Here is a 16,475-nt window from a genome sequence, read left to right on the forward strand (position 1 = left end):
ACTCTTGTTTATACCAGAAACCCTTAAGCATCAGAGTGAACTAGAATGTTGCAGTTGCCTTAGAAATTAGCCTGAGTATACAGAAGAATAAAGATTTTAAAGAAAATGTCCAGCAGTGAAAGAACTTTGAAGCTGTTAATGTTTTATTTTTTTTTTAATTTTTTAACTTTTTTTTTTTTTTGTAAAATAGAGCCTCTTTATTGGTACCTGTAAGCTCAGGTACTAGGTATTCCCACAAGCTTGTGGGCTGGCAAGGCCTCCTAGGCAAGAGGGCAGGCCCAGAGCCTGGGCGTCTTGGCACAGACACAGAAAAATGAATAAATTACAGTTCTAATACGCAGGGACAATATAGAAATTATGATGCAAAATTCAACATCTGCAAACAAAGGGCATGAAAGCCATAAGGAGCCACCCCTCGCCCCTGGCCAACTGGCCTTAGGGTACAGGCAGGTGGACCAGGCTGGAGTACGGTGCCTGGAAAGCCCTAAGTGGTCAGGGGCGTGCTACAGGCCCTGGGGCAGCCTCTTGCCCTCTCTGGGCCTCCTACTTCCCCCTCCTACATTGATGGGCTTGGAATAAAAGCTGCGTCCTTTGGGGACGGGGGAGATGGAGCAGAAGACAGGAAGGAGAGGGTTTTTTTTAACTTTTTATTTTGGTTTTTGTTTGTTTTTTAAATTAATTTTATTTATTTTGGCTGTGTTTGGTCTTCGTTGCTTTCTCTAGCTGCAGTGAACGGGGGCTACTCTTCGTTGAGGTGCGTGGGCTTCTCGTTGCTGTGGCTTCTCTTGTTTGGAGCACAGGCTCTAGGCACACGAGCTTTAGTAGTTGAGGCGTGCGAGCTCAGTAGTTGTGGCTCACGTGGCATGTGGGCTTTTCTCAGACCAGAGCTCGAACCCGTGTCCCCTGCATTGTCAGGGGGATTCTTAACCACTGCACCACCGGGGAAGTCCTATTAATGTTTTAGAATTGTGTCACGTATTCTTAGGGGGCAAAGGGTAGACATAATCTGAAATATCCACTCAGGCAGCTCTACAACATTTCCTTTTCGCAAACACCAAGCAATCAGTGTTAGTTATTCCTCAGAACAGTGGCAGAATTCCAAATTATTTGTTTTATTAAGAAGGATTCTGATTGTAGAGCCGTGTTCATAGGAACATTATACACAACAGCCAAAAGGTGGAAGCAATCCAAATGTCCACGACTAGGTAAACAAAGTGTGGTATATATTTACATACAATAGATTATTTTAAAAAGGAAGGAAATTCTGATGTATGCTACAATGTGGATGAACCTTGAAGACATTTTGCTGAGTGAAATAAGTCAGTCACAAGGGACAAATATTGTATGATTCTACTCATATGAGATACCTAGAGTAGTCAAATTCATAGAGACAGACAGTAGCATAGTGGTTCCAGGGGGTAGGGTAAGGAAGAAAGAAGAGTTAGTATTTTATTGGAGGCAGAGTCTGTTTGGGAAGATGAAAAAGATCTGAAGATGAATGGTGGTGACGGCTGCATAGTAATGTGAATGTACTTAATGCCGCTGAAGAACTGTACACTTACAAATGGTTAAAATGGTGAATTTTATATTATTTATAGTTTACCACAAAAAAAAGGAACAACAACTTGGAGCAGGTAAAAGGACAACTGTATCAAGACACAAGAATGAGGGAAGTATAGAATACGTTCTTCTCTGGTCCAAATACTCTGACCGTTATTATCTAGACCAATGAAGTGACTGGCCTTGAATTTGCTAAGGATGCTGTACATGGAGGAGAGCAACAAAGAGGCAGCTGTGAATGAAATAGGGCAAGCTACGGTGATTTCTGTTGCATCGTGAGGAGGAAGGATGAAGAGATAGGTCCTGTTATGTTCAGTACTTAGGGAATGGGCTGTCTTGTGCCCTCCTATTATGGACTGAATTGTGCCCCCATCTCCCACCCCAGCCATTCGTGTGTTGAAGCTTTAACCAACGATGAAATGGTATTTTGAGATGAGGCCTTTGGGAGGTAATTAGGGCTAGCTTAGATCGTGAGGAGGCCCTCATGATGGGATTCACTAATAAGTCCGTTCTTCCTCCCTGCCCCATCCCTGCATGCACACGCCAAGGAAAGGCCATGTGAAGAAATAGCCAGAAGGTGGCCTTCCATAAGCCAGGAAGAGAGCTCTCACCCAGAACCCAATGGAACAGCACCTTGATTTTGGATGTCTAACCTCCAGAATTGTGAGAAATAAAGTTCTCTTGTTTAGGACAGCCACTCTATGGGATTTTGTTATGGCGGCTCCAGCTGGCTCATGCATGTACTAGAGACATGTATGGTAAGAAGGCTTGATATAGTGTCCTGACATGTGCACCCTTGTGGCTGGTTGAAGCAGGATGGACAGTTGAAATACAGCAGACACAGCTCCCACTGTCACATCCAGGTCGAGGTGCCAGGGACTGATGGCTGGTGCTGGAACACACCCACTAAAAGGGCTTGAATTTGTAAAACTTCATCCTTTGCTGTGATCCTGAGGGATCTGGGCCACTCAGCACCTCATTCATAGATACTATGAAAGTCTGTGAGGGAAGGAATCATGGAAATACATGTGCATATTTTTAAAGAGTACAAATAGTATGGGAATATGTTAAAGGAGAAAAGACGAAAAAGAACAGAGCAAAAGGATCAAATGCAGAAGAAAATGTTGGCAGGAGATGTGGAGGGAAAGTGGGAGTAAAACTTGCCAAATGCTTCATGGCCCCCAGCAGCTTTGCATAACATTAAAATGTGACTTTGACTAATTTTCCAACATATTACTTGGCTGCAGAAGTAAGAAACATAAAGAGATAGTCATTTCTGCTCTTGGAAGCCTTCAAAAATAAAAACAGATTTGAAAATGTCAGTGTATCTTTCCAGTTCCACAGACATCGTCTCCAGCCCCTTTTGAGACTGGTCTTAACCCAGAGCAGTTCTGTCCGTTCCAATTAAGCCACATGTTCCATTGAAAACTTGGTCAAGGATATCACAGGCACACGGATGTCTTATCCACAAAGCACCAATTTCCCCCTTTAATTGTTTGCCTGTCAGAATCAATATCTCTCTGGGGTCTGCTTTTGGGGCCCAGCCAATCAGCTCCATTGTGCTGACACAGCTCAGCTTATGCCAAACGGAGCTGCTGCCTCAGTCCCCATTAAGGGAACAAAGCATGCCATCATCCCAGACATCACACCCCATTGCTATGGCAAACATCACTGTGACTTGAAAATCATAGACTGTCAGAAAATGAAGGGGGTCTGGAGACCGTCTCATCCTAGCCCAGCATTCTCCTGAGACAGAAGGGAGCCACCACACAGTGAGCTCCTGACAGAACCTGGACGCACCCGCACCTTCTGATTCTCAGGCCACTTCTATCAGTATTTCTACCCTACCTAGTCCCGCCTTAGCATCAGTTTTTAAATGATCTCTCCATCTGATCACATTGCACATTTACCTTTAATTCTAGACCTAATAAAATGTGATGTACTAGTTGCAAGCTTCCAAGAACCCAAGACACAGAAAAGAAAGAAGAATGGATTAAGGATCACTGGAGACCAAAATTCTGACCGTAAACCAACCTCTTATGAGTGACAGGGCAAAAAAGTGATGTCATTGAAGCAAAGGCAACTGATTATATCAAGGTCATGGTGTGGTGGACATTGTTTTGGCAACACAGCAACTTCTGAACTCAATGCCTGTTTGAGCAATTCCCTTCTGTAGGAACACCTACTCTATTAAACCATTCCAGTAAAGAATCCAAAAAAAAAAGCCAGGTACACACTTTCCCTGGCTCTTACCTAGCTCAGCCTATGCTCCAGCCTCAGACTTTGCTTAAGGGACAGATAACCCAGAGAGGTGAGGTCTGTGGAGGACAGTTCAGCAGTGGCATGAACATCCCTTCTCCAGGCCACAATGGTCCTGGTGTCAAGGGTGGCATCTGGTGTTCCATGGTGATAGCACCACACCTGTCAGGAACCCTAGTAATGTGGTCCCAGAGCCTGGCTGCTTTCTTGCTCAGTGACCAGGTCTCAGTGTTCTTGGTCCCAGGTAGTCCTTTGACTGTGACTGGCCCAGACAAGGCAGCTGAGAATGAAGGACTAGGGTTCTTCTCCGAGAACTTGGCCATAACAATAAGAAACTTGAATATTATGACTTCAGCATACTGTAACATTAATAATTTTTTCAGAGATATAAAATATAGGCAAACTATAGTTTGTCTTTTCCTTTCAAAAGTATTATTAATGAAAAAGTTTGATCACTAATTTGTAGCACAAATCTTCACTTGGATTGTAAATAGTCAGTAAGGATTGATTAACAGAATGTATTAGAGTGATGTGAAATCTCAAAAAAGGTATGGCCATAATTATTCATCTCCGAAGAAGAATCAAATGATCATTAGCCCCCCCAAAAATGTTTTGGAATAGTCAAAGTGATCTCATTTAATGAAATTGGGTAAAATAAATACTCTAATGGATTCCACAGCAATTTTCTTGTGGAATTTGTTATGGGAAGCAAGTGGAAAAGATAGATTCCAGTGGATTCATGCATAAGGAAATACACTTAAAGAAAATGGGTAATTTTATACATCGATAGATTCTGAGTTCAATACAATCTCCAAGAAGAGATTTAGACACATTTGCTGCTATTAGTATATTCAGCAGGTGTCAAGAACAACCAGGCTGTTGGATTAAAGGGAATAATAGTAGTTAATGATGATTGTATTAACACCCTCCCACAGAGCAGGGATTGTATCTTGAAGTAGTTTTCCAAGCAAGAACAGGCTGTAATGGGGGCTGACCTCCGTGGGGCTGGAAAAAAAGATCAGGGAAAAGGGAATGCCGATGGCCTTCTTTTTTCATTTAATCATGGGCACTAACATGGAAAGTCAATTTTGAAAGCGAAGCGAAAGTTGTGATAATGGGCTTTATACCTTCTCAAACAATTACAAGAATGAAAACTCTAAAAAGGGAAGAATACCAGAGAAATACAAATATTTGAGATATTATTTATACTGAGATTAACTAGAACGTTAATATGATGATAAGGTAAAACTTCAAACAGTGGAACTTTCCTGAGCTAGCTTCCTTCAGAAATACAAGTAAAATTTAACTTGCAGGATAATATTTACGTCAGTTATACTGAGGTTACACATTACAGAATAATTTTCTTTAAACAGTTAATAACTGGTTTTTGAGATATGGAAATCCCTTACTTCTGACTTCAATTTACTGCTCTGTTTCTAAACACAGAAATACTGTGTGGTGTAATAAAATGATTGACAAAGGGTGTTCTGTGACCCCCCCCCACTGGGTGTTCTTTGTACTCTTTTCCTAGGCCCATGTGTCTGCAGTGTGTACTCACTTACAAAACTTACAAAGAGCCATATCTTCTGCAAATGCTGCAGCCAGAGGGTTCTTATTTGAAGGATGATTTCACTGCGAAGTAACATCAGTGTGTTGATGAATTTCACTCAACAGTTCCCAGCTACTCTGATGATACCTGTCCGCCATTACAAGTACTGCTTACGCGTTGGGGGGAAAAGTTACCACATGCCAGTGATTAGTATGTATTACTGAACCACTGGAAAAAGTGCAGTCATCTGTAGCAACCATAAATATGGACGGTTAAAAGGATATGCCCCACAATCTCCTCCATGTAGTAAATAAAGTCATGGAACACTGATGGATATGGGTTCAAGCCAAGATATGAGAGAATTTAAAGAGCTGAAGGGTTAACATTCTACCAGAAGCTAACATTCTATCTAAGCACAATGACTGTAATACATTGACTTTTTGACATATAAACTCTGTGTCTTTAATGAATGTTTTCTTATTAACATCCCATTCCTGCAGGAAGGTAGAGCAAAGATGATAGGGCAGGAATCTGATAATACTTTTACTTGTGTGATATCCAGGAAACTCATTTGTATCCTAAGCCACTGAAAGTTTTAAAATTTATATTCTAAATAGATCATCCTAGCAACCGAACAGTGGGTAAATGAAAGGGGGGGCAATATAAGGGAGATTACAAAGGAAAATATTTCAATAGTCTATGTCAAAGATAAGAAAGGCCTGAACGAGTACCATGTGTGTAAGGAAGGAGAGAAAGGGAGTTGTTGTTATTTTAATTTAGGAGTTAAATCTGTCACACTCAATGATTCATTGAAGTATGGACTGGGTGAGAAAAATGAAAGAATCAAGAATAATCCTTGGGTGTTTCAGAGACAGTATTGCTTTGGGTTAGTCAGTGAATGGTGGCAAAATAGATATAAAACAAAGGCTACGAAGCAATAATTAAACTAACTTATGACTACATCGATCTGCATGTTGGCCCTATTGCTTAGTCTTTATCTCTGGGAAAAAGTCAAAGATGAAGTAGGAATAAAATGGGGAGTGACATGGAAAAGGAGTCAGTTCCAAGTCTTCAGGAAAAGTGAAGAGAATATTATTTGGACGCCGTGAGCTTCACTATAGAGGCCAAGGCATCGTGTGATTTAATTGAGGTGCACTGAGCATAAATCTAAAAACCAATTGTCTAGGATGTCCCACACGATGTTGTGCTGATGTGATCAAATAGTAATATCCTGAGCAACTCTTGCCTAGGGATGGTTTAATGGAGGCACATAAAGAGTACCAGGCTTTGGTTCAGTTTGCTGCAATATTCTGTATATATGTGCAGGTGTGCATGTGTATGCTGAGAGAGAGAGAGAGAGAGAGAAGAAACATTGCAACATTTCAGACTAAGCATCTGATTCAGTAACTAAAAGCAAGGACTAAATTTAATCCAGAGCCCAAGGATAGCCCAGTGAAAGCAGTGCAGTGACCAAGTTGTCTAAGACACCATTTATGGACGTCTGTTTTTTCTGGGTCAAGGCTGACCTCACTTGGTGCAAATCCAGCATTCACAATCTCAACCAAATGAAACAAGATGATAAATTAGGTTGCATTTATTTATTTATTTATTTTGACTTTAGTAGTACTTTATTTATTTATTTTTTAACATCTTTATTGGGGTATAATTGCTTTACAATGGTGTGTTAGTTTCTGCTTTATAACAAAGTGAATCAGTTATACATATACATATGTCCCCATATCTCCTCCCTCTTGCGTCTCCCTCCCTCCCACCCTCCCTATCCCACCCCTCCTCACAAAGCACCGAGCTGATATCCCTGTGCTATGCGGCTGCTTCCCACTAGCTAGGTTGCATTTATTTATTTTCCTGAAGAATTAGCCCTGGAATTCCCTTAGTCAGTCTAAAATGATGAAGCCATTTATAAAATTTAATTCATATTCATCTTTTCAGATTACATGTGTTGTGCAAAATGTTTCCAAAACTAGATTTTTTTCCCTTGCCTTACCCAAAAATTTGAAGAGAAAAATTTACAGTAAAATAATTTATGGCAGAAATGTTTTTAAAATGTTGAGGGGTTATTTTTGGGTTATTATACATCCATACTAATCACTCAAATCCTCATGTCTATAGAGTTTTCTAGCAATGGTTATAGGATCTTTGGTTAGCATGCATGCAAAGATAAATTTATATTTGCTAAATTATTCTTATTAAGGCAAATGATATAACACTTATCAGGGTTTCAAACAATGAATTACAAGCTCCTTAGCATGTAAAGAAATGTCTTTACTGGACAATTCTTACAAGGCAAGCACTGAAACAAACAAAATCTCAAGGTTAAAGTTTAATTGGTCAGAAAATTCACGTAACCAGATCATTAGCAACCAGAATTTTGTAGTTAAAAGAGCTTCATGCTTTCTGCTTATTTTAACTTTTAAATCCTCAGTTTTACAAAATGTGAAATAGTAGCTCCTTAGTAAAAGTATAGGTATCGGGCTTCCCTGGTGGCGCAGTGGTTGAGAGTCCGCCTGCCGATGCAGGGGACACGGGTTCGTGCCCAGGTCCGGGAAGATCCCACATGCCACGGAGTGGCTGGGCCTGTGAGCCATGGCCGCTGAGCCTGCGCGTCCGGAGCCTGTGCTCCGCAACAGGAGAGGCCACAACAGTGAGAGGCTCGCGTATAGGTATCATAAGAAAGACCTATTGTAAAAAGAGCTGTTTTGTAGATTATCTGTCAATTAGAATTATTAGTAGTTTGCCCTCTTCTTTGTAAATTATACCAGGAAATAATATTTTTCCTGCAAATAATATTTTCAACGAGCATATTATACTTCTATCCATTCTTCAAAATCTGGGTTAAAAGTATTACTTGAGGTAGAACTGTTGAAGAAAATGTCACTTTGAAATAATATTACTTTTTCAAAGCTCAATTTCTGAGTTTCTCTTTGAGGAAGGCAAAAAGATAAATTATTTTTAAATCCTTAACTTACATTTTTTCTACTATATCAAGGTAACAATGATAATATTAGAGGCTACAGTGTCTCAAACAGTTATTAAAGACAATATAAAAAGACCATCTTTGGCAAGGCTGAGATTAAAAAGGAAGAGCTTCTAACTTGGTAGTTGGAATTATATATATGTATACATAGAGGTAATTATTATATAAATAGCATATAAATTAATATTATATAATAATTTATGTATATAAATCAATTATACATATGCATAATGCATATTCAATCCTAATTGCTTTCTGTATCTTACTAAAGCTGCTATAATGCCTCCTAAGTTGTTGGTTTTGTATTCTGTAAATTACTTCAGTTCACCTCTGTTGAGAACAAATGGTTTAGCTGTTCTGGGCTTTGTGCAACATTCCCAAATGACATATTAATTCTATGACAAAGTAATTAAAAGCTCCTGCTCTGAAGCCGTAATTGCTGAGTTGGAATCTGGCTTTGCCATTAACTATTTGCACACCTTCAGAGAAGTTACTTCACCTCTCTAAGCCTCAGGTTCCTCATCTGTGACCTGACAATAGCAATAGCACTGATTCCATGGGGTGTCTTGAGCACCACATCCATGGAAGGTTCTCAGTGTGGTGACTGCCTGGTGCATAGTACGCATGCAATCGATATCAGCCATCGTCACTATTATTACTAAGAACTAAAGAGAATGTAACATAGCTTTATTTTTTGTAGTGATCTTCTGTGGGGTACGCCATAAAAAAATGATTTGGTAACTCTGGATCTAGAATTCAAAATCCTTAATCCTTAGAGAAAAAACCTAGGCTCTGAGAAGTTTAGGGGTAATCGATGTGAAGCATGTCACATACTGCCAGGTACTCAGTAAGGGGTAGGAGATGCTATTGCTATGGTCATCATCATGATTTTGTAAATTAACTTCTTGTCCATTTTGGCTTGACACATAGATGATTGAGGCCCATGGGCAGAAGTTACCCATGGCTGTTTGGGACAGTATTGTGAAGAAGGCTGAGGCTGTGGTTAGTAAAAGTCTTTCTTTAAATTCCTTTTCCCCTCAGAAGGAGTTACCCTTTAGCTACCTGCTTATCTAGACCTCTTCCTTCCCCCTCTGGCAAATATGTTCTTGGAAAAGCATTAGTTAATTAACTTAAATAATTGAGTTTCCTATATTCTTTTCAAGCTAAATTTTTACATGTTTTACACAATTCATTAAGCCAAGATAACAATGGAATGGCCTGCATGAAAATCTTTCTCAGAGCCTCTCAAATTGCACTATAACCTTGAATCTTTCAAAGCTGGCTCTGGTTATACAGGAATCATGTCCAAGGGACTTGCTCAATGCAAGATATCAAAAGTATTAAAATCTATAAGGCATGCAGAGAACTCTAGGATAATTTCAGTGGCGTATTGTCAAGATCATATTCGATTTCGAAAACTACTGGCCCATATGATTTTGTCTTATTTGCATTGAGAAATACTAGGAGTATTGAGCAAAAATTGCCCATCCTTCTAGAAATTGACTCCCTGGGCAACAGTATGATGTATTTTTTTTAAATTAATTAATTAATTTTTGGCTGCATTGGGTTGCTGTTCACGGACTTTCTCTAGTTGCGGCGAGCGGGGGCTACTCTTCATTGCAGTGCATGGGCTTCTCATTGCAGTGGCTTCTCTTGTTGCAGAGCTCGAGGTCTAGGTGCATGGACTTCAGTAGTTGTGGCATGTGGGCTCAGTAGTTGTGGCTCGCGGGCTCTAGAGTGCAGGCTCAGTAGTTGTGGCACGTGGGCTCAGTAGTTGTGGCACACGGGCTTAGTTGCTCCTCGGTATGTGGGATCTCCCCAGACTATGGATCGAACCCGTGTCCCCTGCAATGGCAGGCAGATTCTTAACTACTGCGCCACCAGGGAAGCCCCAGTATGATGTATTTTTTAAAACTCTAGAAACTATCGTGTATTCATTAAAAGCTGCATTGAGACTGGAATTTTATTTACCTGAGAACTGTGGCCTCCTATTTTGACCCCAATTTTATAAATTTAATTTGTAAGCATATAACTCATATATTTAATTTTTTGAACATGACTTCCGAGGGAAAAAGACCTGCATACATATCTACCACCCGTACAATATAAGAGTAGCAGGATCTCTGTTTATATACAAGAAGGAATGCTCCCACATTGGGAGACTATATTTTTGTGCTTTAGAAATGGAGACAGAGATTGAGAAGAACGTCTAAGTTTGTAGACACTGATGAAGTACGCGTGTCCACTTATTGCACTACAAGTACCACTGCAGTGGTACTGGACGGACTCCAGAGTGGAACAAAGGAAGAGGCTTCTTTGGTGACAGTAGCCTCATCAGCCTCAGGACTGTGGGGGGACACTGTCTCTCTGTGAGAAAGTCAAAAGCCTTCCTTGGGTGACTTTCTGCCTGCATGTGACACCAGAGGCAGGTGGGAATAAAAAAGAATGTTCTCTGACTCAGTATTTTCTCTGAAATTTTTGATTAAATACATAACATTACATGCAGCCCAAAGACAGAAGCAACTTGTAAACATCCAGTGTTATGTGAGGCAACCTCAAATCTGACTTTGATGTTGTGGAGTGAACTTGATGTTTCATCAGACCAAGAAGATGAGAGAGCATAACAAGAAGCAGTTTCCCAGGGAGTTATGGCAAAGCTCAGGTCTTTAAACAGAGACATAACCACCTGAGGAGTGCAGCGTCTTCTAGGGACAAAGCAATAATGCCAGCCTACCGGATGACCTAGCTGTGTCACTCCAGCAAATCAGCTGTCCCCAGTCCACTGGCTTCAAACCCCTGGGGATAAAGGATAATTTCAAGGAGTTCATAAAACATATCTAAATTGAGCTTGTTTATAAATGATTGAATACATACACATATATACATATATATACACACAAAACATATATAATACATATGCATATGCATAATACTTTTATTGTGTGTAGAAGCTACTTAAATATATGGTCAACTTTAGAGTAGTGTTTTATTTTCTCAATCAAGAGATATTAAAAGTTATATTATTTTCATTACAGAGATCTGCCAAATGTTTTGGCTCAGAAAAATGACTCTCATGTGAAAATGCTGGAAGCCACAGCAAAACAGTATTCCATTACTAAAACATAACACTCTTCCATTTCTGAAGCATAGTGACATAAACCTTTTAAAATGGTTAACATTTGAGTGTGAATTAGGTTTTAATTGTCCTCTCTGTCTTTTTGTATGTATTCATGTGTACTAAATAATGACCTCATGTGAACTACCAAGTCGAAGACTTGGTTCTCTGCTGTCAGAAGAATAAACACAAGCTCTTCTGGGAGAGAGAGAACGACCCTCTGCTTCCTTCCCATATTCTGTCTGAGCCCAGGGTAATAGTGCAAGCGATTGCAGGACAGGGCTAATTTGGGACACGCCTCACTGTCCTTGCCACTCTCACATTTACTCAGGTAAAGACAGAGCAAAGTAAATATCAAAGTTATTTTAGGAAAAAACTGGGAGATTTTGATTAACAATGCTCAAACGTCTCAAGGTCAGGAAGGTGTGTAGAAAGGGGAGTGAAACCCTATTGTCTGCCCTGGAGATGGCTGAGTGTGGGCTGTGGGCATTATCCTCAAGCAAATGCTTTGGAGGAAATGATCGCTAAAGGGGAGATAGGAAAACACCAGCTTAGTTTACGCCCAGTGTTCACACGCAGAATATAAAAGCTGTCTCATCTGTATAGACGCAAGAAATTATTGCTGTTTGCTCTTACAAGCAATGGCTTGTTTTATACCTCTCTAGATTTACTATGCCGCTCCATCCAAAAATGGAACAACTTTTGTTATTTATTTATCAATGCTTATTTGAATTAACCTTTTACAGACATTGGGAAGTTAATTATAATTATTTGTTAAGATATCTGAGTCCAAACCAGAAAATTTTAAATCATTTTTTAGCAAGACTGTTTTTGGGAAATGAAATAGATATTATTGAAGTTATTTGTAAAGTTTTCATTCATAAAGCATAGCTTAAGGAAATACCTACTGTAGCATGCTATAAAGAAATAACCATCAATAAATAAATGAATGAGGGCTTCCCTGGTGGCACAGTGGTTGAGAGTCCGCCTGCCGATGCAGGGGACACGGGTTCGTGCCCCAGTCCAGGAGGATCCCACATGCCGCGGAGCGGCTGGGCCCGTGAGCCATGGCCGCTGGGCCTGCGCGTCCGGAGCCTGTGCTCCGCAATGGGAGAGGCCCGCGTACCACAAAAAAAAAAATAAATAAATAAATGAAATTTTCCCATTCTTCATATGATTCTACACGTATCTTGGATCAGGACTCTGATGCATATGAATATGATAACATTATATCTATATCTATATGAAAAGGCAAAGATCTTCCTTCTAATAAATGGGTTTTAATTATTACACTCCAAATCCCCACTTGAGAGAAATATTCAGTATTTATGTGGAATTGTTGGGAAGATTCGTTGTCCATCCATTCCTTCAGACACTCACTGGTCATTGTTGGTTGAAGCCAGACCATGGGATAGTGGAGGTTCAGATTAAATTTCCTTGGTAGTCTGTTTCCCAGAGTTGCCTTTTGGTGTTATAATGTTAATTTTTATGGTGAGAAACTATAATACGTATCATCTCAAATCCAGCGTGTGTGTATATACATATTTTTGGAAGTTTATAAACTTCATATGTAAAGATATAAGCTATATATAAACTATATATATATAAATATGTAAAATATATACAGATGTCCACCGATGTATGACGATACCAATGTATACACACTATCTCATTTAGAGCTCTGTAGTCTAAAATTCCATATAAGAAACATATTTTATTGAATGAATGAAAGAGTAAAATATTGAGTGGCATCACCCATAAGATTTTACTTGCTTAGAGTGTGGCTGTATAACACAGCTGGTTTAGTACAGTCCCATCATATGTCTTAGCACTTAACTGACTTGGGAACAGGTTTAACAGCCCTCAGTGGAAGTTGGGAGACTAACACCCAATAACACCACACTGTTTAATTTATTGTTGCTGTATAATACATGTTTTTAAATCTGATTGGGCTAATCCTCTTTCATTGTTTTTTCTCAATATATTTCCTATGATTTTATCTCACCCTTTACGTTCTATCATGGCTAATATGATCTATTATCTCTATGGACAGTATCCTCAAGTCTGCTTTGCCCAGGGCAGTCTGGTTTATGCCTGTTGTCCCAGCATATTATTTCATTCTCAAAAGTGTCCAGATTCAGATGATAAAGTATGTATTTCTCAATTCGGTCCATTTTATTCATTCCCACAGCCGTCACCGTTGTCTGACTTCCTTCCTCCCAGGCGTCCATCCAGCTCCATTACTTACTCCGTTCCATTCTCCTACTTCCTTTCTTCCTCTGCTACCATCATTTCTACTTTGCAGTCCTAATGGACGCCGCTTTTCTGCTTTAGATATCCTAAAACATGCATAGTGAGTAAGTTAACTGATCAATTCACATCCGTTTTCCCCCAGATGTGTTACATTTACTTTGTCAAACTTCAAGAAAGATCTCTGTAGAGATTTTGTGCTTAATTGGTCTGGATATTAGTGTACTTGGATATTATTCTCAATCATTTAACAATTCTTATTTTATTCATTGAAGGATTCTTTCCATCCATTTTCCCCAACACTTAATCAAATTTTATCCAGAACTCAGAAGCCCATACAATGGTAAGTCTATAGTGAGCTACACAATTTGTGAACCTTATTGTAAGGATACATTAAGAATAAAGAGCCTTTTTTTTTTTTTTTTTTTTTTTTTTGTGGTACGCGGGCCTCTCACTGTTGTGGACTCTCCCGTTGCAGAGCACAGGCTCTGGACGCGCAGGCTCAGCGGCCATGGCTCACGGGCCCAGCCGCTCCGCGGCATGTGGGATCTTCCCAGACCGGGGCACGAACCCGTGTCCCCTGCATCGGCAGGCGGACTCTCAACCACTGCGCCACCAGGGAAGCCCAAGAGCTTTAATTAAAAAAAAAAATTAATTATTTATTTATTTTTTGGCTGTGTCGGATCTTAGTTGCGGCACGTGGGATCTTTGTTGAGGCGTGCGGGACCTTTCGCTGTGGTGCGCGGGCTTCTCTTCTCCAGTTGTGGCGCGCAGGCTTCAGGGCGCGTGGGCTCTGTAGTTTGCGGCACGCAGGCTCTAGTTGAGCGGCGCGAGCTCAGTACTTGCGGCGCGCGGACTTAGTTGCCCCGCAGCATGTGGGATCTTAGTTCCCTGACCAGGGGTCACATCCGCGTCCCCAGCATTGCAAGGCGGATTCTCTACCACTGGACCACCAGGGAAGTCCCAAGAGACTTAATTTTTAACCTTAAATTCTAGAACCAAGGATCGCTCACTGTGGCAAATAGTTGATGAGCCCTTTACATATTTTATGATAAAACTAATGTAGTATAATCCTTTTATTCTTAAAGCTTTCCACCTAAATTCATATTTTCATTCTCATACTGTATCTACTGGGCAGGTATTTTATTCTGAATAAACAGATGAGGAAAATGAAGAGCGAGCACTGGTTTTGATCAAACAATAAAAGTGCATGTAGAGCTGTCTGTCTTGATTGCTAGTCCTATTAATTTCTTTCTGAGGCAAAATAAATTAATAAAGAAGTAAAATTTGATGTAATTAATGATATAAAGTTATCTCCTGAATTCTCAAAAAATCTCTTTGTTGTTTTTATGAAGAACTGATTTTGGTTCTACTTGGAGATTAAGTGTAGCAATTTATGAAAATTAGTAGTCAGTAATGTGGATATAAAAATACTTTGTATACTTTATCCTTTCTCAACTGGAGTAAGGGAGAAATTTATTTTAGTAGGACAAAGCCTCTAGGTTATTCTAGAGTGTTAAAATATAAAAGTCCTATCCATATGTCTTAACAGGAAGGACAGTATGTATTGTTATAGAATGTAAATATTCTGCAATGCAGTTTAGTTGATATACTTTATAGGTACCTAAAGATGGGTACTTTCCATCTTTAAGAGTTTCTACTTGGTCAAAGTAGGAGAGGTTGGAGTGTATCTAAAATGAGAAGCTTAACCTAGGTGGACAAAAACCATGATTACCACTGAGATCCTGGCGGCTGGTTCTTTTTTTTTTTTTTTTTTTTTTTTTTAATCTTCCATTTCACTATGTTGATTATAAAGGAAAATAAACTTAGATTTTTTTTCCCCCCTCTGGAGAACAGTGAGAAAAAAACTTGACCCACTGACTAAGCACTTGATAGCATGAATACTTTGAAATGTTAGACAACACATGGAAGCACTAAGCACTAACCGTTCAGTATTGAATGCTACCAAATAAGCAGCCAGATACTGCTGACATTAACACCCATTATTGTGTCACATTAGTTTTATGGATACAATAAACCCTCCTGGATGATGAACATTTTGCAATTCAAAGAATGACTCATGAAAATATAGTTTTCACTTACTAAAGAGCTGTAGGATTGAATTTAGAAATGTCTTTCTGTGTTGAAATTGATTCAATTTGAATGGCAATCCAAACGCTATAATAAACTTTAAAAATGTACAAGTATGTTTTGCTTCTTTCATCTATTTGGGAAAACAGAAGCAAACAAATATAATAATGTTCCTGGGACCCACTGCACAGTTATATCTTATTACATAAACAAGCATTATATAAAACAGTCATGATTATCACTTCTGTTTATGGAACAAATAAATGAAATAAAGCCAGTTTCTAAAAGATGTTAAATGGCATCCAATAAAGCATTGTAACTGAAGTTCATTCTGACCAAAACTTTTTTGAATGTTTGTATACCTTGATTTAGATTGACCTAATGGGACAATACCTGGATTTCTTTTTTAAGTATCTGATAAAGCCATATCTAAGTATTCACCAAGTGATTCTTTTAAGACACATCTAAACCAATATAGTTAGGATAGAATTCAGTTTAAACTCGGAATCTGTACTCTGCTTTTATCTGATCTGAATAATTGAATTAAAAGCCTTAAGCAGTCACCTACCACTAATGATTTTCTCATTTCTTCTTGAGGATTTAATTAGATCAGACTCTAAAGAGCATGATGATTTGTTGGTCACCCCAGCAAGGCA

At 39.3% G+C, this 16,475-nt stretch overlaps 1 protein-coding gene across 2 annotated transcripts in view; it reads right to left on the minus strand.

The window, feature by feature from the left end:
- SORBS2 (sorbin and SH3 domain containing 2) overlaps nt 1–16,475 on the minus strand; it is a 320,131-nt gene that overhangs the window by 269,126 nt on the left and 34,530 nt on the right. The window contains exon 2 of one of the 2 annotated variants that reach the window (XM_027122654.1): nt 2,725–2,801. The exons of the other annotated variant lie outside the window; for it this stretch is intronic. The gene's annotated coding sequence lies outside the window, so the exon portion shown is untranslated. The remainder of the gene's footprint in view (nt 1–2,724; nt 2,802–16,475) is intronic. 2 annotated transcript variants of the gene reach the window in all.

Source organism: Aethalodelphis obliquidens, unplaced genomic scaffold (assembly GCF_003676395.1).
Source record: "Aethalodelphis obliquidens isolate GAN/ISIS:26980383/991018 unplaced genomic scaffold, ASM367639v1 scaffold25, whole genome shotgun sequence".
NCBI lineage: Eukaryota > Metazoa > Chordata > Mammalia > Artiodactyla > Delphinidae > Aethalodelphis > Aethalodelphis obliquidens.